The following is a 21,635-nucleotide window of genomic DNA, read 5'->3' as shown; positions in this document are numbered from 1 at the left end:
CTGCTCCTCCTTCTCCCCTACCTCTTCCTAGGGTTTCTACCTCCATCAAATTAGTTAGGGTTCATGTAAGGGTGGAAACGAATCGGATGCGGATGCGGCTCAAATGAGTTAGGGTTCATGTAAGGGTGGAAACGAATCAAATTTCTAAGATGAATCATAAAACAAGTAAAATTTGACCACTTATTTCACTTTATAGTTGGATAATTGGAATATCCGCTACCACTTTCCACCCCTATAGGTTCATCAAATTAGATGGTAATTAGGGCAGTAGTTCCTAGGTACTAATTAGTTACTAAGAACTAGGTACTAATTAGGTACTAGAATATTTTTATTTATAGTAAGTTTATTTTTAGTAAGAACTAGTTGAATTAATAGAACTAGTTAGTAAGAACTTGTTGCTATTTTTTTAGTTAAAGCAATTTTCCCGCATCGACGTGGACGATGCCTATCCTGCATCCTCGTCGTCGAGTCGGCGGAGGACGACACCTGCTTGACCAGATGGGCCATGTCCGGGACCGGGCTCCGCCGGGGTGGTACTGGGAGGCGCTACCTACCGGGGGGCGCAGGTTGGTGAGGAGCCAGCCTGTCGTTGACCCGAACCTTCTTTGGTGGCGGTCGCGTGGGCCAGTGACGGTCTAGAGGCTCGAGGACTCCGCGGAGGTGGTGCGTCACCGTGTCAGTGAGGAGGACGCGCACATCCGTCGCTACTTGTTTGCGTTGGAGCACAGGTTCTCCAATACCTGGCAGGTTCTCTAGGGATCTCACTGGAGCTATGATCCCGTGATGGTTCCTTCTCTGTGGGTGTCCACCGCCCACGCCGATACCCGTCGTGTGCTAGGGTTTTGGTCGTACTAGTGATGTTATATGTATGACACTATTCGGGATGTATTAGTGATAATATTCGACAATGTACGGACGCATGAGATAATTTACTTTTGCTTATTGAATGCATGCTAATTTGAGTCTTATAAGATATTTTGAAATGTATATCTTGTGTTGCTCAATATCCAAGTGGCCGGTCATGTTTGCAGGTTACACCTCCGAGTGGCCTATGTTTTGCCGGAGTGTTGATTCATTTCCGTTCCGGCAAATTTCAGGCGCTCGATATGTCCTATTTTAGCAAAGGTCAGGACGGATTTTTCCGTGAATTTTGGCATGACTTTTGCCAGAATATGTAGGAAATATCGAGTGCCCCGGATTTGTGTGTTGAGTATCCTGGTAGTTGTCTTCTATCGATTTTCAATTAATGTTTTAACTATGAACATAGGAAATGTCTGACGACAAAAAGGATTTCGGTCTTTGCAAATACTGCAAAGACGAGCATGGCCTGTGCGATGAAATCTTCCTAGATGATGATAGGCGCTTCAGCATCAAGCTGGACGAGAACTTCGAAGTGGATACAGTAAGTCACAATGACAAGTCTTTTTTCGTAATTAAGCATGACATCTGCTTCATTTGCTTCAACTTATTTTTTTTACTATTCTACTAGTGTATCCCGTGCCATGCAAGAGTTTTTGTATTGGATAAGATAGGTTTCAGTCATGCTATGGAGGTAAAGAAAGTTTACTTGAAGACCGAGCATGGTTATATTTTCCATGCAAAATTATACAATTCAGACGACTACACCTATTTTGGATGCAAAACATGGCGAGCACTATGCAAGACTTATGCATTTGAGCCTGATATGGTTATCACTTTTGATATTCGTCCGGAAGATGATATTGAAGGTAATACCGACATCTGGGTCGATGTGCAGACGCCTCCAGTTACACCATTATGTAAGTTTCTCAACCATATTTATGTCTTTGATATTGTTTAGTCAAAAATAGTTGACAACTAATTTGTATTGTCAGCTTATTTCGGTGCAAGCAAACATGTCCAGCACTTGGTAGACAGGACCTACTTCTGTCCCGGGGCTGAACTAAACTGCGAGGAGCTAAGTCATTATGTTTCATGGCTTGAGGATCTTGATACTGTCAAGACAAATTTTCTTCCTGGACTTAGAAATGTTAGTACTGAAAATGTGCGACCAATAGTGTTCGTAATGAACTTCGGTCACATCTATTTAGGAAGGATGGTAATATTTTTAATATTTGTCCTCAGTGCATCTTTTCCATACATTATTTGTGAAGCTAAACTTCATTGCTAAGTATGTGACCATACGATGTTCTTCAACAGGGACTCCCGATGAATGTTGTGCCTTATGGGATCGAGACTAAAGGTACCATGAGTATTATTAGCTTACGGCCAAGATATCCTACATGTTACTTTAGTGCATTCAAGATCAGCGATGAATGCTTAATAGTGCAAGACTGGACCAGATATGTGATGGGGGAGCGCAGACAAGTACTAGGGGGCAACAAACAGATGTGCTACCCAAAATTAGGAGACAGGTTCATCTGCATGCTCCAACTTGATCAAGGAGGAGAGCTACACATGTTTTATGTTGTTTTACCTAAGAGAGAGCAGCAGGAGTGATTAGCTAGAAATGAGTTTGAGGATGATGATGTGCTACACTATTACTATGATGATAAAATAGCTAGCGTTGGTGGTAATGACTGATGATTATTATTAGCTAGTGTTAGTGGTGATTAAATAAATATTGTTGGTGGTAATGATTATGATGATGATTAAATAGCTTGTGCTGGCAGATTAGATTCAAGTGGAGGCAACATGTGGTGCACATCGAAAGTACTACTAGTCCAAACTAGATCAAGTTTTGATTAGTAGTATACTTTTGACATGCACCACATATTGCCTCCACTTGAACCTAATCCACCTTCATTTGACACACTGTTATGGACATAATGATGTAAACGTCATAACTGGTATTGTACCAATATTTGTACGATGGCGTATAAATACACTAAAAATAAAAAAATAAAAAACAATACTAGTAGCGATGGAAAGAAAACACGCTGCCAGTAGTTACATTAGCAGTAGCGTGGGAGTGAACAAGTGCTGCAGCTATTTGTCCTAGCAGTAGCGCGTGCGGCACACGTTACTGCTAAGCAATAGCTGTAGCGCCTTATTAGTAGCGCGCCTACCCGCGCTACTAGTGAGAACAAAACCAGCGCTACTGCTAGGGTTTTCCCTAGTAGTGGTGAATACTTTAGGGACTATCACTTGACTCAAAAAGGGAAACTATTATGGGATCAATTTTATATGTTGTATTGGTATTCTAGGCAACTATGCTTGAGGTATGATTATACTTGTTGCTCTAGGATGAAGGCTCCACACCTTCCCTTTTCATGCAAATTTAATGATAATGAAACCTTGGCTTCTTATGTCAGAGGTATATATGATTACTATGATGTGGAACGAATAGAAGAATTTGTTGCTTTTAAGGGTGCATGTGAAATTGAATCTTTGTTTAAAGAGTTTGAAGATTTCGATGATTCAGTTTATAGACCTGAAAATTTAGCTATCCATAAATATTGCTATGAGAATTATGAATTCAATTCTGATATTGATGATTTTATTGAGAGAGTCTCCGCTGTCCAAGAAGAGACTAATATTTTGCAGGATTCTATGGAAGAAGAAATTGATGGAACGGTGAGCTCATTGGATGAAAAAGGTGATGAGGAGAGCGAAGCACAAAAGGAAGAAGAGCGGATTAGCTACCCGTGCCCACCTTCTAATGAGAGTAACTCTCCAACTCATACATTATTTAATGTCCCTTCGTTCTTACCGAAGGATGAATGCTATGATGATTGTTATGATCCCGTTCATTCTTTTGAAATATCCCTTTTTGATGATGCTTGCTATGCTTGTGGCCAAGATGCCAATATGAATTATGCTTGTAAAGATGAGCTTGCTATAGTCCTATTATCTTTTTGAATTCTCCCGACTATACTATATTGGAGAAGTTTGCTCTTATTAAGGATTATGTTGATGGGTTGCATTTTACCGTTGCACATGATGATTTTTTTGATGATTTTAATATGCATGTGCTTGCTGCTCCTACTTGCAATTATTTTGAGAGAGGAACTACATCTCCACCTCTCTATGTTTCCAACACGATAAAATTGCAAGAAACTGTTTATACTATGCATTGGCCTTTACTTTGTGTGCATGAATTGTTCTTTTATGACGTGCTAATGCATAGGAAGAGAGTTAGACTTCGTTGTTGCATGATATATGTTACTTTGTGCTCACTACTAAATCACAAATCATTGTTAATTAAAATTGGCTTTGATATACCTTGGGATCTGGGTGGATCCATTACTTGAGCACTATATGCCTAGCTTAATGGCTTTAAAGAAAGCGCTGCCAGGGAGACAACCCGGAAGTTTTAGAGAGTCATTTATTTCTGTTGTGTGTTTTTATAAAGTTTAAAAACAAAAAAAATAAAGAGGGGAACCTAAAACTTTTTCAAAAAGAAAAGCAAAAGTGAGAAAGACAAGCATTGTTAAAATGGGAGCTAGCCTTGAACTTTTTCATGCCCATGGAAACTTTGTGAATCTTGATTACAGCAACTTTTCAACAAAAATAATTACCCCCCCTGTACAATTCCATTGTATTATAAAAATAATGTGCCAATATTTGCCTTTAGGATGTTTACATTGCTTGTTGGTTTGTGCGGTGCAAAACAGAAACTTTGTCTGTAGTGCGCGATTTTACATTTTTTACTGGAACGTCAAACGGGTCTGAAAATTTTTGCACTGTCTTTCTATACAAATTGTTTATTTTTAATAATTTTGGAAGAATTCTTGGAGTACCAGAAATATGGTGAATGTTCAGATTACTACAGACTGTCCTGTTTAAGACATATTCTGTTTTTGATGCATAGTTTGCTTGTTTTGATGAAACTATCGATTTATATCAGTGGATTAAGCCATGGAAAAGTTATATTACAGTAGCTACAGTGAAAAAGAAAAATATGAATTTGTTTGCAACAGTACTTAGAGTAGTGATTTGCTTTATTATACTAACGGATCTTACCGAGCTTTCTGTTGAGTTTTGTGTGGATGAAGTGTTCGAAGATTGAGGATGTCTCGATATGAGGATAAGGAGGAGAGTCAAGAGCTAAAGATTGGGGATGCCCAAGGCACCCCAAGTAAATATTCAAGGAGACTCAAGCGTCTAAGCTTGGGGATGCCCCGGAAGGCATCCCATCTTTCTTCAACAAGTATCGTTAGGTTTTCAGATTCGTTTCATTCATGCGATATGTGCAAATCTTGGAGCGTCTTTTGCATTTAGTTTTCACTTTTCTTTGATGAACCATGCTGGTATGAGATAGTCCTTGGTTGATTTATAGAATGCTCATTGCACTTCACTTATATCTTTTGAGTATGGCTTTATAGAATGCTTCATGTGCTTCACTTATATCATTTGAAGTTATGATTGCCTATTTCTCTTCACATAGAAAATCGCTGTTTGTAGAATGCTCTTTTGCTTCATTTATATTTGTTAGAGTGGGCATATCTTTTGTAGAAAGAATTAAACTCTCTTGCTTCACTTATATTTATTTGGAGAGATGACAGGAATTGATCATTCACATGGTTAGTCATAAAATCCTACATAAAACTTGTAGATCACTGAATATGATATGTTTGATTCCTTGCAATAGTTTTGCGATATAAAGATGGTGATATTAGAGTCATGCTAGTGGGTAGTTGTGGATTGTAGAAATACTTGTGTTGAAGTTTGTGATTCCCGTAGCATGCACGTATGGTGAACCGTTTGTAACGAAGTTGGAGCATGAGGTATTTATTGATTGTATTCCTTTTGAGTGGCGGTCGGGGACGAGCGATGGTCTTTTCCTACCAATCTATCCCCCTAGGAGCATGCGCGTAGTACTTTGTTTCAATGACTAATAGATTTTTGCAATAAGTATGTGAGTTCTTTATGACTAATGTTGAGTCCATGGATTATACGCACTCTCACCCTTCCATCATTGCTAGCCTCTTCGGTACCGTGCATTGCCCTTTCTCACCTCGAGAGTTGGTGCAAACTTCGCCGGTGCATCCAAACCCCGTGATACGATACGCTCTATCACACATAAGCCTCCTTATATCTTCCTCAAAACAGCCACCATACCTACCTATCATGGCATTTCCATAGCCATTCCGAGATATATTGCCATGCAACTTCCATCATCATCATATACATGACTTGAGCATTTATTGTCATATTGCTTTGCATGATCGTAAGATAGCTAGCATGATGTTTTCATAGCTTGTCCGTTTTTTGATGTCATTGCTATGCTAGATCATTGCACATCCCGGTACACCGCCGGAGGCATTCATATAGAGTCATATCTTTGTTCTAGTATCGAGTTGTAATATTGAGTTGTAAGTAAATAAAAGTGTGATGATCATCATTATTAAAGCATTGCCCCCCCAAAAGAGAGGCCAAAGAAGCCTAAATAAAAAAAGGGGGCCAAAGAAGCCCACCAAAAAAAGAGAAAAAAGGGGCAATGTTACTATCCTTTTACTACACTTGTGCTTCAAAGTAGCACCATGTTCTTCATATAGAGAGTCTCTTGAGTTATCACTTTTATATACTAGTGGGAATTTTCATTATAGAACGTGGCTTGTATATTCTGATGATGGGTTTCCTCAAATGCCCGAGGTCTTCATGAGCAAGAAAGTTGGATGCACACCCACTTAGTTTCTAGTTTGAGCTGTCATACACATATAGCTCTAGTGCATCCATTGCATGGCAATCCCTACTCCTCACATTGAGATAAATTGATGGGCATCTCCATAGCTCGTTGATTAGCCGCGTCGATGTGAGACTTTCTCCTTTTTTGTCTTCTCCACATAACCTCCACCATCATATTCTATTCCACCTATAGTGCTATGTCCATGGCTCACGCTCATGTATTGCGTGAAAGTTGCAAAGGTTTGAGAACGTCAAAAGTATGAAACAATTGCTTGGCTTGTCATCGGGGTTGTGCATGATTTGAAAATTTTCTGTGGTGAAGATGGAGCATAGCCAGATTATATGATTTTGTAGGGATAACTTTCTTTGGCCATGTTATTTTGAAAAAACATGATTCCTTTATTAGTATGCTTGAAGTGTTATTTTCTTAATGTCAAATGATAGACTATTGCTTTGAATCACTCGTGTCTTAATATCCATGCCATGATTAGATTACATGATCAAGATTATGTTAGGTAGCATTCCACATCAAAAAAATATCTTTTTTATCATTTACCTACTCGAGAACGAGCAGGAATTAAGCTTGGGGATGCTGATACGCCTCCATCGTATCTATAATTTTTTATTGTTCCATGCCAATATTCTACAACTTTCATATACTTTTGGCAACTTTTTATACTATTTTTGGGACTAACATATTGATCCAGTGCCCAGTGCCAGCTCCTGTTTGTTGCATGTTTTTTGTTTCACAGAAAATCCATATCTAACGGAGTCCAAACGGGATAAAAACTGACGGATTTTTTTGGAATATATGTGATTTTGCGGAAGAAGAATCAACACGATACGATGCCCGAGGGGGCCACGAGGCAGGGGGCGCGCCCCAGGGGGTTAGGCGCGCCCTGGGCCCTCGTGGACACCCTGTAAGGCGGTTGGAGCCCTTCTTTCACCGCAAGAAAGCCAATATCCGTATAAAAATTTTGTCCAAAATTCAGCCCAATCGGAGTTACGGATCTCCGAGAATTTAAGAAATGGTGAAAGGGCAGAATCAGGGAACGCAGAAACCGAGAGAGACGGAGAGACAGATCCAATATCGGAGGGGCTCTCGCCCCTCCCACGCCATGGAGACCATGGACCAGAGGGGAAACCCTTCTCCCATCTAGGGAGAAGGTCAAGGAAGAAGAAGAAGGAGGGGGGCTCTCTTCCCCTCGCTTCCGGTGGCACCGGAGTGCCGCCGGGGCCATCATTGTGTCCGCAATCTACACCAACAACTTCACCGCCCTCATCACCAACTCTTCCCACCTCTATGCAGCGGTGTAACCCCTCTTTTACCCACTGTAATCTCTACTTAAACATGGTGCTCAACACTATATATTATTTCCCAATGATGTATGGCTATCCTATGATGTTTGAGTAGATTCGTTTTTTCCTATGGGTTAATTGATGACCGTGATTGGTTTGAGTTGCATGTTTTATTATTGGTGCTGTCCTATGGTGCTCTCCGTGTTGCGCAAGCGTGAGGGATCCCCGTTGTAGAGTTTGCAATATGTTCATCATTTGCTTATGGTGGGTTACGCGAGTGACAGTAGCACAGACCGAGTAAGTAGGATGTTTGCGTATGGAAATAAAGAGGACTTGATACTTTAATGCTATGGTTGGGTTTTACCTTAATGATCTTTAGTAGTTGCGGATGCTTGCTAGAGTTCCGATCATAAGTGCATATGATCCAAGAAGAGCAAGTATGTTAGCTTATGCCTCTCCCTCATATAAAATTTCAATAATGATTACCGGTCTAGTTATCGATTTCCTAGGGACAAATAACTTTCTCGTGACAAAAAGCTCTCCACTATAACTAATTTAGTTGTGTCTTTATCTAAACAGCCCCTACTTTTTATTTACGTGCTATTTATATTCTTGCTTGACTATCCAAAAACACCTACAAAGTACTTCTAGTTTCATACTTGTTCTATGTAAAGCGAACGTTAAGCGTGCGTAGAGTTATATCGGTGGTCGATAGAACTTGAGGAATATTTGTTCTACCTTTAGCTCCTCGTAGGTTTCGACACTCTTACTTATCGAAAGAGGCTACAATTGATGCCATATACTTGTGGGTTATCAAAGATCCGCCTGGGGATGCAGCGGATGAGGTAGGTGGAGCGCAGATCCCGTAACAGATCGTGCCAGGGCGTATCAGGGCGGGCGGATCCGGTGTGGATGGTGTGGCTAGAGGCAGTTGTGTGGGTGGGAGGTAGGGAAATTCTGTTTCATCAAAGATGACGTGACGGGACACAATGACTTTGCGAGTGTGAAGATCGAAACACCTATATCCCTTCTGTTCGAGAGGGTACCCAATAAAAACACATCGGGTGGACCGTGGAGCAAGTTTGTGAGGGCTAGTGGCGTAGAGGTTGGGGAAACACAAGCATCCGAAAATGCGAAGATGATCGTATCGGGGTTGAACGCCGGTGAGAAGGAAGTAAGGGGTGTGTGGTGCAATTTTTGTGGATGGGCGACAATTGAGAAGAAGGGTGGCGGTGTGTAGGGCCTCGACCCAAAATTGGAGAGGAAGGCGGGCTTGAAGGAGAAGTGTGCGGACAACATCGTTGGTGGTGCGTATCATGCATTCTGCCTTGCCATTTTGTGGTGATGTGTGAGGGCAAGAGAGGCGGTAGGTGATGCCGTTGTTGGAGAAAAAAGTGTGGAGTGAGGTGTTGATGAATTCGCCGCCATTGTCACATTGCATGCATTTAATGAGTGTGTGAAATTGGTAAGGATGTAGAGAAAGAAGCGTTGAAGGGTGAGGGAGGTGTCGGACTTGTGGCGTAATGAAAAAGACCAAGAGTAGTGAGTATAATCATCGAGAATGATAAGATAATACGCATACCAGAAAAACTTGTAATAGGAGACGTCCAAAGATCACAATGAATAAGATCAAACGGAGCAGAAGTAACATTATTGGAGGAAGGCAAAGATAAATGTGGCTGTCTTCCAAGTTGACAGGCAGTACAAGAGGAGCTACGAGCATTATTACAATCGGGAAGTAAAGTCTTGGAAAGGGAAACTAATGAAGCCTTGCCCGGATGGCCAAGCCACCTGTGCCATAGATCACCACTCATACTATGGAAAGCAGCACCGCCGGTGGAAGGGTTGCCATGAAGCGGGTAGAGTGGACCGGGACCACTGGACGTCATGATGAGTCTCCTGGTGGGAAAATCCTTCACAGAAAAACCATGGGGATTAAATTCAACGGAAACATTATTATCAGTGGATAATTTGCGAACAGAGATTAGATTTTGGATGACACCAGGATAGACGGTGACATCACGAAGGGAAAGATGGGAGGGAGAGAGAGTGGTAGAGCCCATAGCAACGATAGGAAGATGAGCCCCATTACCAACAGTAATACTTGAACAAGAATGCTTTGGAAGAGAACGAGACGTAGAGAGGTTACCAGAGTTGCCGGTGACATGGGTGGAGGCGCCGGAGTTGAGGAACCATTCTGCACCAGTGTTGGGGAGTCCGTGCTGGCTAGAGGTGGTGTTGAAGAGGGCGGCGTGATCCCATGAAGAAGGGCCCGACAGGTACGGCGCGGCAGCGGCAGGAGGCGCTGGTCCAGAGAGCATCACAGCGTAGACCTACGAGTGCACGCCGGGGCGAGGCCAAGGACCCCCACAGCATTGGGAGGTGCCCAGCTAAGGCGTGGAGGAGGCAGTGTCATGCCGTAGGGAGCGAAGTAGCCCGTCCACGGAGTCGCCGACGCCTGCTGAGAGCCGCGGCCGCTGGAGTCAGGACGCCCCTGGCCTCGGATGGAGCCACCGCGGCACGGCCATGGCCACAATCAGAGCCGGAGCCAAGGGCACCACTGGTGCCGCGCCCCGCGGGGGTGCCAGGAGGGGCGCGGTAGCCGCGATCACCGGAGCCACCTGAGCCACCGGAGCCGCCAGGGCTGCCATTGGTGATGGAGAGGGCGGAGGCGCCCTCGGTGGCGGTGTGGAGGGAGAGATTGTACTCGGCAAGCTTAAGGCGCGAGCACACCATGCCGAAGGGAGGGAGTGGGTTCGTGTCCCCCAGCACGATGCGAATCGTCTCGAGCTGCATGGTGAGGTCATAGTTGGTGACGGCGGCGCCAATGTCCACCAAGTTCTCTGCCAGAGACTTAAGGCGGCGGGCATACTCGACGATGGGTAGATCGCCTTGCTGCAGATTCCTGTACCGACGAGTGAGATGGAGGACCTGGCCCCCCTGATGGGCGAGAAAGTAGTCGGAGATGTGGTGCCATGCCGTGTAGGCGGTGACGGCACCACCGGTGATGAGCTCGAGGAGAGAATCCGCAAGAGTGAAGAGGATCCAGAGCGTCATACGGTGGTCGATGGCGAGCCAAGCGGCGTCGGCATTAGCAGGTGGGGGGCGATCAACATGATCCTCGACGCGGTACTGGCTAAGAACGATGTGGAAGAAGGTGCGCCACTTAGAGAAGTTGTTCTCCGCCTAGTCCAGTTTGAATTTGATGTAGTTGGAGATGTGGTCATTATGGATGGTGAGCGGAGGCTGGGAGGAGGAAGGAGGGGCGTTGAGGGAAAGGGTGGCGGCAGCGGTGGTGGAGAGATGGCCAGGGTGGTGGAGGGGAGGGGAGAGGTCCCGGAGTGAACCGACAAGGAGGAGGAGGAGGAGTAGTGGGGCGCCGGGGAGGGAGGTTCGCCGAAGAGGTCCTCGAAGGCCATGGCGACTGATACCAAGCTAAGGTTGGGATTTCCACACACACTGTTGTTATTGATAGAGAACAGGTACAGAGTACATATAGCAAGGAGCTGAACTGCTAGCGCAGATGTAGGCATGCATGCCACATCTAGAGGAGCGGATCTGTGACGCCCCCGATTCAATCGTAAACTAATCATACAGGCAAACGTGTACGATCAAGATCAGGGACTCATAGGAAGATATCACAACACAACTCTAAAAATAAAACAAGTCATACAAGCATCATAATACAAGCCAGGGGCCTCGAGGGCTCAAATACAAGTGCTCGGTCATAGACGAGTCAGCGGAAGCAACAATATCCGAGTACAGACATAGAGTTAAACAAGGTGCCATAAGATGGCTAGCACAAACTGGGATACAGATCGAAAGAGGCGCAGGCCTCCTGCCTAGGATCCTCCTAAACTACTCCTGGTCGTCGGTGGCGGCCTGCACGTAGTAGTAGGCACCCTCGGTGTAGTGGGAGTCGTCGAAGGTGGTGTCTGACTCCTGGGCTCCAGCATCTGGTTGCGACAACCGAAAAGAATGGAAAGGGGAAAAGAGGGAGAAAAGCAACCATGAGTACTCATCCAAAGTACTCGCAAGCAAGGATCTACACTAAATATGCATGGGTATCAGTGTAAAGGGGCAATATCGATGGAATGAATTGCAGAATGCCGGAATAAGAGAGGGATAGCTAGTCCTGTCGAAGACTATGCTTCTGGCAGCCTCCATCTTGCAGCATGTAGAAGAGAGTAGATGGTAAGTTCACCAAGTATCATCGCATAACATAATCCTACACGGCGATCCTCCCCTTGTCGCCCTGTGTGAGAGTGATCACCGGGTTATATCTGGCACTTGGAAGGGTGTGTTTTATTAAGTATCCAGTTCTAGTTGTCATAAGGTCAAGGTACAACTTTGGGTCGTCCTGTTATCGAGGATCACGACTATTCGAATAGATAAACTTCCCTGCAGGGGTGCACCACATTTCCCAACACGCTTGATCCCTTTGGCCGGACACACTTTCCTGGGTCATGCCCGGCCTCAGAAGATCAACACATCGCAGCCCCACCTAGGCACAACAGAGAGTTCAACACGCCAGTCTAAATCCTAAGCGCGCAGGGGTCTGGGCCCATCGCCCATTGCACACCTGCACGTTGCAAGGGCGGCCGGAAGCATACCTAGCCCCCTTAATACAAGCGCGGGATTATAGTCCAATCCGGCGCGCGCCACTCAGTCTATGACGTCAAGAAGGCTTCGGCTGATACCACGACGTCGAGTGTCCATAACTGTTCCCGCGTAGTTGGTTAGCGCATATAGGCCAGTGGCCAGACTCAGATCAAATACCAAGATCTCGTTAAGCGTGTTATTTTGAAGTAACCGCGGACGTCGACCAGGGCCAGGCCACCTCTCACCTAGGTGGTCTCAACCTGCCCTGTCGCTCCGCCACAAAGTAACAGTCGGGGGCCGTGGGGAACCCAGGCCCACCTCTACCGGATGGAGCCACCTGTCCTTTCATCCCCCACACCAGAATCACTTGCGGGTACTCTATGAGCCGACCCGACTTTAGTCACCACATGTATCATATATCATGTATATAAGTATATACCCATGATCACCTCCCAAGTGATCACGGCCTGATAGTATAGCATGGCAGACGGACAAGAATGTAGGGCCACTGATGGAATACTAGCATCCTATACTAAGCATTTAGGATTGTAGGTAAGGGTAACAACTGTAGCAACAATGATAGGCTATGCAACAGAATAGGATTAACCGAAAGCAGTAACATGCTACACTACTCTAATGCAATCATAGAGAGAAGCAATAGGCGATATCTGGTGATCAAGGGGGGGGGGCTTGCCTGGTTGCTCTGGCAAGGAGGGGTCATCAACACCATAGTCGTACTAGGTAGCGGCGGCGTCAGTCTCGGTTTCTAACGAGAGAAGAGGGGGAAGAAACAAAATATAATGCAAACATATGCATGATGATGCATGACATGACAAGTAACGGCGCTAGGTGTGCCCTAACGCGGTAGGAGGTGATACCGACGAAGGGGGGAAACATCCAGGAAAGTATCCCCGGTGTTTCGCGTTTTCGGACAGATGAACCGGAGGGGGAAAGTTGCATGCTCTCTATGCTAGGGATGTGTGGTGGACGAACGGGCTACATATTCGGATTTATCTCTTCGTTCTGAGCAACTTTCATGTACAAAGTATTTTCATCTGAGCTACAGATTATTTTATATTAATTTTCAAAGTTTTAATCAATTTCTAAATTATTATTATTGAATTAATTTGAAAATAGCATTATTGCATCAGCATGACGTCAGCAGTCAACAGAGGTGTTGACTGGGTCAAACTGACGTGTGGGTCCACATGTCATTGGCTAAGATTAACTAAACAGTTTAATTAGTGATTAGGTTAATCTAATCAGGATTAATTAAGTTAATTAATGTTAATATTATTATTATTAATTCTTTTTTTAATTATTTTTTAACCGTTCCACGGGTTGGCCCCACTGGTCATTGACCCAGAGGGGGCCTTAACGGGCGTGTGGGCAGGCGGGTGCGGGCGCTGGACGCTAGCCCATTTGGGCACACGCCCAGGCTACCAGGGGGCGCCGGCCACGGCCGAGCACCGGAGCATTATGACGAGGGGGCGGGCACGAGCGGCGCAAGGCGCGTGCAGCCATGGCAGCAGGCGCGAGCGGGAGGGGCCGCGGTGGCACGAGCCAGTGCGGAGGCAGAGGCAGAGCTGACGAGGCCATGGCCCATGCGCGGCCAGCGGCAAGCAGCGGTGTAGGTGGGGAGGGGCGACGCGGGCAGCGAACGCGTGCAGTGAGCGGGGCAGGCCGGCGGCCATGGCGCTCGGCCAACGACCAACGTCGGCAGGAGCTGGGCTAGCGAAGCCGCAAGCGCGCGTGGGGAGGCGCCATCGCGCACTTGTGCAGGTGGCGCAACCGCGGGCGGGGCATGGCGGGGGCATGGTCGGAGATGGCCACGGGCATGGGCGCGGCCGGCAGTTGTGACGGCATGTGGGGGGAGCGAAGAGCGGGGCGAGGCCACGCGCGAGCGCGGCTGATGACCAGGGGGCGCGGCTAGGTCGCAGGCGGAGCACGGGACAAGCAAGGGGGGAGGGAGCGAGCAGGAGAGGTAGGGGCTCAGCGGGCGAACAGCGGGAGACGGTGGGCGGTCGGTCACGTGCGCGTGCATACGGGGACATGGGAAGAGAAGAGAGGCCGGGCCTCACCGCGAGGTGCAGGGTCAAGGCAGCGGGACGTGGGGAGGACGACGGGGATGAGGCAACGACGGAGAGGACGGCGAGGCGGCGACGTGGTCGATGACGGGTGGCCGAGGTGGAGGCGCTCCGGGCGGCGGCTGCGTCAAGCGCCCCGATCTGGATCGGGGAGGGAGGTGATAGTGAGTGGGGGAGTGGGGTGTCAGTTAGGGTTTCGAGCTTGTTGGGGATATAACTATTTGTGTAAGCCGCCCAAGAGGGCCCGGCTTACGCAAGAGGATTCATCATATGAAGCCCAAGATCAAGCATGAAGATGGCGGTTCAATAAAGGGTCTAAAGCCCACAGGCGACTTAAGGCCCGTAGTGGTAAACCGCCGTAATGGCATGACTTGTATCATAAGGTAGAATTAACTAGTCATCGAGCCCGACACTGTTTATGAGTCGGCCGGGACTCTGTAGGTCGCAGGGCGTCTACCCGTGTATATAAGGGGACGACCCGCTGGCGGCTTAGGGCAAGAAACATCTCATTGAGAGCCGGGCATAGAGTATCTCGCTCCCTGGTCATCGAAATCCTAGCAATACCAACCCAACTAGACGTAGGCTTCACCTTCAATGTAAGGGGCCGAACTAGTATAAATTCTCTCGTGTCCCTTGTCCTGATTAACCCCTTTAAACTTCCTAGTTGCGATGGCTCCACGACTAAGTCCTTTCATGAGGACATCTGCCGTGACAATTCCATGATAGTTGGCGCCCACCGTGGGGCCAGCGCACGGTGGATTTGAGTTCTTGAAAGGCAACTTCGAAGGGCTCAAGGGATACGCTATGGGCCGGATGACCAAGAGTCGTCGCGGCAAGATCTACATCGACGACGAAGGCTGGGCCCCCGATGCCGGCTCAATTGAGTATGGGTACCGGGTCCCTTCGGCAGAATTCACGTCTTCATCGGCCGGATTGGTGAGCCAGGCCCTGAGCCGGACAACTGCACCGACCTCGTCGAGACGCTCAGCGTGCGAGACCCGCTTGAGCTCAACCCGTCGTGAAGCGTGCCTTCGTGGGTTGCATCCACGGAGAGGAACTTTCTGAAGGATCCGTAGATGGTGGGGAGACGGCCGTCCACTCCGATGGTGATTCGTCCACTGGTGAAACGGATTCGATGTATCAACTGCAAGATGGCAGGCTTGGGGGCTGTTCCGATGGCAGCAGTATTCCGGACCCCTTTGAGCTGCCAAGCTGGGTAGGAGTCTTCATGGCTGGTACTCAACCCGGCCAAAACTCTACGGCTGCAGCAGCGATAACGTCCGGGTCAGGAGCGGCCGGGGCAGGAGGCCCTGTGCGCCCGCCGGCTCAGGTGCTGATTGACCTCATGGACAAATTGACGGCCCTGCTAACTGCCACGGTTATTCCTGCAAGTCAAGAAGAGCATGATGCAGAGGTGGCACAGGTACGTGAGGAAATAGCCCGGGCCAAGGAGGCCTTAGCGGCTGAGGATACCAGGTTGGCCGCGGAACAGGCGGCTTTGGATGCACGGGCCCAGCAGCTCCAGTCAGAGGCTTTCCAGCTTACGATGAGCCTGGACGCGTCTAACGAGGTGATGAGGAGGAGACACCAAAAAATTCAATCCCGTTTGCCTCTGGTTTACGATCCTCGAAACCTTTTCGCTACACCCGGAGCTGGCCCAAGTAACCCGCTAGAAGCAAATCAGTTCATGACAGCCGGAGCAGGGGGACCGGTTCAGCCTCGGGTGATGGCACCTCCTCATGGGAATATGGCCCCGCCCCGCTACATGCCAACACCACCGGGTCACTTTTCTAACCCCATGGAGAACCTGATTGCAGCGTCGGCACGTTTGGCGGCTCTCCCAGTGGACGGTGACGATCCAACAACTGTGGAGATGCGAAGGATCAGAGAACTCGTCCAGACGGCTCTGGCTCAGCAAGAGGCTTATTCCTATAGTCGGGACATGATTCATTCAACTCATCGCCCAAGCCAGAGCTCGAGTTACAGCAGGCACATGGAATCAGAAGCTTTGTCAAGCAACGACCAGCGCCGTAACCAGCCCGGCGGTTATAACCCGGTGCAGGACCGGATATGTCAGGAGGACGAGCGGGCGGCTCAACTCGTGGCTCAGCAGGTGACTCATCAAGCTTTCCCGGATTATCCGACGACTTCTGTTGAGGTAGGAGTGGCCACCAGAACCGGCGGTGTTCCTTGTTTGGTGCCGGCTTTACGTAATGTGTGTCTGCCTAAGGATTTCAAGGGACCCCGAAAGGTGCCAAATTATACGGCCGACTTACAGCCTGGGGCGTGGATTGAAAGCTATGAGATGGACATGGAGCTGTTGGAGGTCAGCGACATGGCAATGGCTAAGTATTTCACCATGATGTTGGATGGAATGGCCCGGACTTGGCTAAAGGGCCTGCCGCCCAATTCCATTAGCTCATGGGTGGAGCTAAAGGCCCGGTTCATTCAGAACTTCAAGGACACTTGCAAGAAATCTATGTCAATTGTCAACTTAACGGATTGTAAGCAAGAGGAGGGTGAATCTACCACTCATTGGGTGCGCCGGGTCAAGGAGATAATACATTCGTCTGACAAGATGGATGCCGGTTCTGCAGTACTCATGTTGGAGAAAAATGGCCGATTTGAACCGTTGAGACAAAAGCTGGGGCGCCTCAAGCATGATTGTAATGATATGGGTCAGCTGATGGAGGCTTCAGTTAAATATGCCAGTTCTGATAGTACCAAGGATCCTGCGTCTGATGAGGAAAAGACGGGGAAGGGAGAGAAGAACGGCAATGGAAAGGGTCAGCAACATAACCCGGCGAATCAAGGAGGCAATAAGCGTAAGGCCGATGGTAACCCGGAGTTTGTGGCCAATGCTAATGCGCAGGGTAACAATCAGAGATGCAAGGGGAGGCCGCCCCCTCGGTCTGGCGGGTGAGGTCCATCTCTTGAGCAGCTACTCAATGAGCCCTGTCCGAGACACGACACCCGGGAAAGGCCAGCCACTCACTTATGGAAGGATTGCACGATCATGAAGGCTTTCAAGAATTCCAACACGTTCGACGACAACCATGGGTCGGGTGGCGGCTCTGGTGCCGGTGGCTTTCATGGCCCGGCCGGCGGTTCAAATTCCCGCTTTCAGGGAAATCAAGGTGGCTATAGTCATCAGCAGTCTGGTCAGGGAGGTCAGCAGCAGCAGCAGTCGGGTTATCAGAGCAATCCGAAGCAGCTGAATAGTGGAAAGTATCATGTGTTCACCACTAGCTTATGCAAACGAGACCAGACGATTCATAAAAGGGTTGTGAACTCTGTTGAGCCGGCGGTTCCCCGTTATTTAAGGTGGTCAGAGCAGCCTATTGTGTGGATCAGGGAAGATCATCCACCCTGGGTTGACAATCCGGGTCAGTTAGCCTTGGTGGTGGAACCTCAGGTTGGTGGATATAAATTCACTAAGGTGCTCATGGACGGAGGTAGCAGTATCAACATCCTCTATTATGAGACCTTTCGACGTATGGGGTTGACTGACAAAAATTTGAAGACATCCAACACCGTGTTCCATGGAGTGGTGCCTGGTAAGTCGGCATACCCGGTCGGTAAGATTGAACTAGAGGTGGCCTTTGGAGATGAGTATGACTGTCGAGCTGAGAAATTAACTTTTGAGGTGGTTGAGGGAGTCCTGGATTAGGGGGTGTTCGGGTAGCCGGACTATACCTTCAGCCGGACTCCTGGACTATGAAGATGCAAGATTGAAGACTTCGTCCCGTGTCCGGATGGGACTTTCCTTGGCGTGGAAGGCAAGGTTGGCGATGCGGATATTCAAGATCTCCTACCATTGTAACCGACTTTGTGTAACCCTAACCCTATCCGGTGTCTATATAAACCGGAGGGTTGTAGTCCGTAGGGGATCAACTCCATACAGAATCATACCATAGGCTAGCTTCTAGGGTTTAGACTCCTTGATCTCGTGGTAGATCTACTCTTGTACTACCCATATCTTCAATATTAATCAAGCAGGAGTAGGGTTTTACCTCCATCGAGAGGGCCCGAACCTGGGTAAAACAAAGTGTCCCCTGTCTCCTGTTACCATCCGACCTTGACGCATAGTTCGGGACCCCCTACCCGAGATCCGCCGGTTTTGACACTGACATTGGTGCTTTCATTGAGGGTTCCTCTGTGCCGTCACAATCAGGAAGGATGCCTTCTCCCGTCTTCAAAGACGGCGCCGTTGTTAAGGGAGCCTTGGCTGTCGACCAAACCCTCCGGCTAGGTGGTTTCCTCATGAACGCCTGTTCGGCTGTTGCGCCGACGGTGACCTCTTGGGTCGTCAAAAGCAGCCTACACGTCAGCTCGGAACTCGTCGAGCAGCTAGATCCAATGGAGCTCTCTTCCGTAAACGGGCTCTTGGATCGCATCGCCGCCCTGGGGGTCGCTACGGATTATGACCAGGTTGGGCTTAAATCCGATCTAAGAGAAATTAACTCTCCCCAAGTCACCCACCACGTTGCTGTGGTAGAGGCGCGGTGCGGCGACCCTTCATCTATTTTAAGGACCAGCTACGTCCGAATTCCTGACCCCTCCAAGCCGGATACCCGCGGAGAGGAGGATGTAACTCAAGACCTGAGCTTAGGATCAGGCAACGGGCCGGACTCGCTGGACAACATCCAAGAATCCGAACTTCAGAGTTCGGAAACTCTTCGGCCTCCGAATCTTGGATCGGGTGAAGTCTCAGATTCAACAACACCCACCCACCCGAATATAAGCGATCTCTCCCAAGTCAGGCAGAGGCCCGACGAAACAGTACATCATTATTGGGCCATATTCCTCCTGGTTATGAACAGGATAAAGGACTACCGCGAGGAAGACGCAATATCAATCTTCTGCAGTAATTGCACGGACGAGGGAATCCTTAACGCCATAAGTCGCCGTGATATTACACGCTTCGCTGATTTGGCGTTCATAGTACAAAAGTATTGTGCGATGGAAAGTGCCTGGAAAACCAAAATAAAATTTTGGGATAATCCGGCCTTGAATAATAATCCCGTCCGAACTAAGAGGGTGCATCATCATAAGACACCCGGAGTAAATAGCAAAAAACCAAAACCCTCTACAGGGCATGGGACCGTACTGGAAAGGTGGCTTGATGGACCCTGTAGAATTCACAATACAGAGGACGCCACACCAACTCACAGCCTTAGAGCGTGTTGGATACTCCGGCAGGTAGCCAAAATTGGCGAGGACCTCTTAAATCGGGAGGCTGCAGAAAGCCAGCCCGAGGACACCGGTACCGTTCTCACAGTCTTCGAGACTTTCGCATCAAACAATATGCGAAAAAGAACACTCTGCGGCCTCGCCGAAGTCTATCAAATTGCAACAATAAATCCATGGAGCGACACTGCTATCACCTTCAATGCAAGTGATGAACCTAGATTCTGAACAGCCCAAGCACCAGCCGCATTGGTCCTCAGTCCCATAGTGGACGGCTTTCGCCTCACCAAGGTGCTCATGGATGGAGGCAGCGGACTAAACCTCATTTATGAGGAAACCCTTCAAAAAATGGAAATAGACTGGAACCACGTCGAGCGAAGCAGCACAACCTTTAGAGGAATAATCCCCAGTCGGGAAGCACGCTGCACAGGAAAAATCACACTAGATGTGGTGTTCGGCACGCCGGATAATTACAGGTCCGAAGAAGTCACGTTTCAGGTGGCCCCATTTAAAAGCGGACATCATGCCTTACTAGGGCGGGAAGCATTTACAATCTTCCAAGCGATACCCCATTATGGGTACATGAAGCTTAAGATGCCCGGGCCGAATGGAATCATCACTCTAGCTAGTGATCCGGACATAGCACTCCGTGCCGAAAACAAGACGGCCGCATTAGCCCTCGAGACACTATCCAAAGCCTTAGCGGCCGAGGAACTGACTACGCTGCGCTCCACGGTTAACAGGGATGATGTGATACTCGACAAAAGATCCAAGTCCACATCCTTCAAGCCAGCCGACAAAATAGTCAAATTCCAGGTCCATCCAATGGACCCCAATAAAACAGCTTCCATCGGGGCACGACTGAACCCCGACGTAGACGCCGCACTGCGAGAATTCCTACGAGAGAATTGGGACATTTTCGCCTGGCACCCTTCAGACATGCCAGGGATCCCACGCAGGCTGGCCGAACACAGCTTAAATATCCTAAAAGGATTCAAACCTGTCAAACAAGCCCTTCAGCATTTTTCTGAACCTAAGAGACAGGCCATGGGAGAAGAGCTAGCCAAGCTATTGGAGGCCGGATTCATTAGAGACATAAAACATCCAGACTGGCTAGCAAACCTGGTGATGGTACCAAAGAAAGACAAATCCTGGCGCCTGTGTGTCGACTTTAAAGACCTTAACAAGGCTTGCCCAAAGGATCCCTTCCCCTCCCCCGTATCGATCAAATTATTGATGCCACCGCAGGACACGATTCGTTGTGTTTCCTCGACGCATACTCCAGTTACCATCAAATCAAGATGGCAGAATCAGACCAAGCTGCAACAACATTCATCACACCATACGGCCCATTCTGCTTCAACACAATGCCCTTCGGGCTAAAAAACGCCGGCGCAACATATCAGCGCATGATCCAGACATGTCTGGCAAATCAGATTGGCAAAACAGTGGAGGCATATGTAGATGACGTGGTCATCAAATCAAGACATGTCAAATCTCTAGTAGACGACTTGAGGCTCACATTCGATAACCTCCGAAAATACGACATCAAGCTCAACCCGGAAAAATGCGTCTTCGGCATTCTAGCCGGAAAGCTCTTGGGCTTCATTGTATCCGGTAGAGGAATTGAAGCAAATCCAGCCAAGATCTGAGCTTTGTCACAATTGGATATCCCAAAGGACCTCAAACAAATACAAAAATTAACTGGATGTGTGGCGGCTCTAAGCCGCTTCATCTCCCGCTTGGGAGAAAAGGCACTGCCCCATTATCGCCTACTCCGGCGCACCGAACACTTTGAGTGGACGGATGCCGCCACGGCCGGACTCGATGAAATAAAAGCCATATTGG

The sequence above is a fragment of the Triticum aestivum genome, chromosome 7A, assembly GCF_018294505.1.
Source record: "Triticum aestivum cultivar Chinese Spring chromosome 7A, IWGSC CS RefSeq v2.1, whole genome shotgun sequence".
Lineage (NCBI taxonomy): Eukaryota > Viridiplantae > Streptophyta > Magnoliopsida > Poales > Poaceae > Triticum > Triticum aestivum.
The sequence above is the reverse complement of the archived record's forward strand: the minus strand, read 5'-3'. Positions refer to the sequence as shown.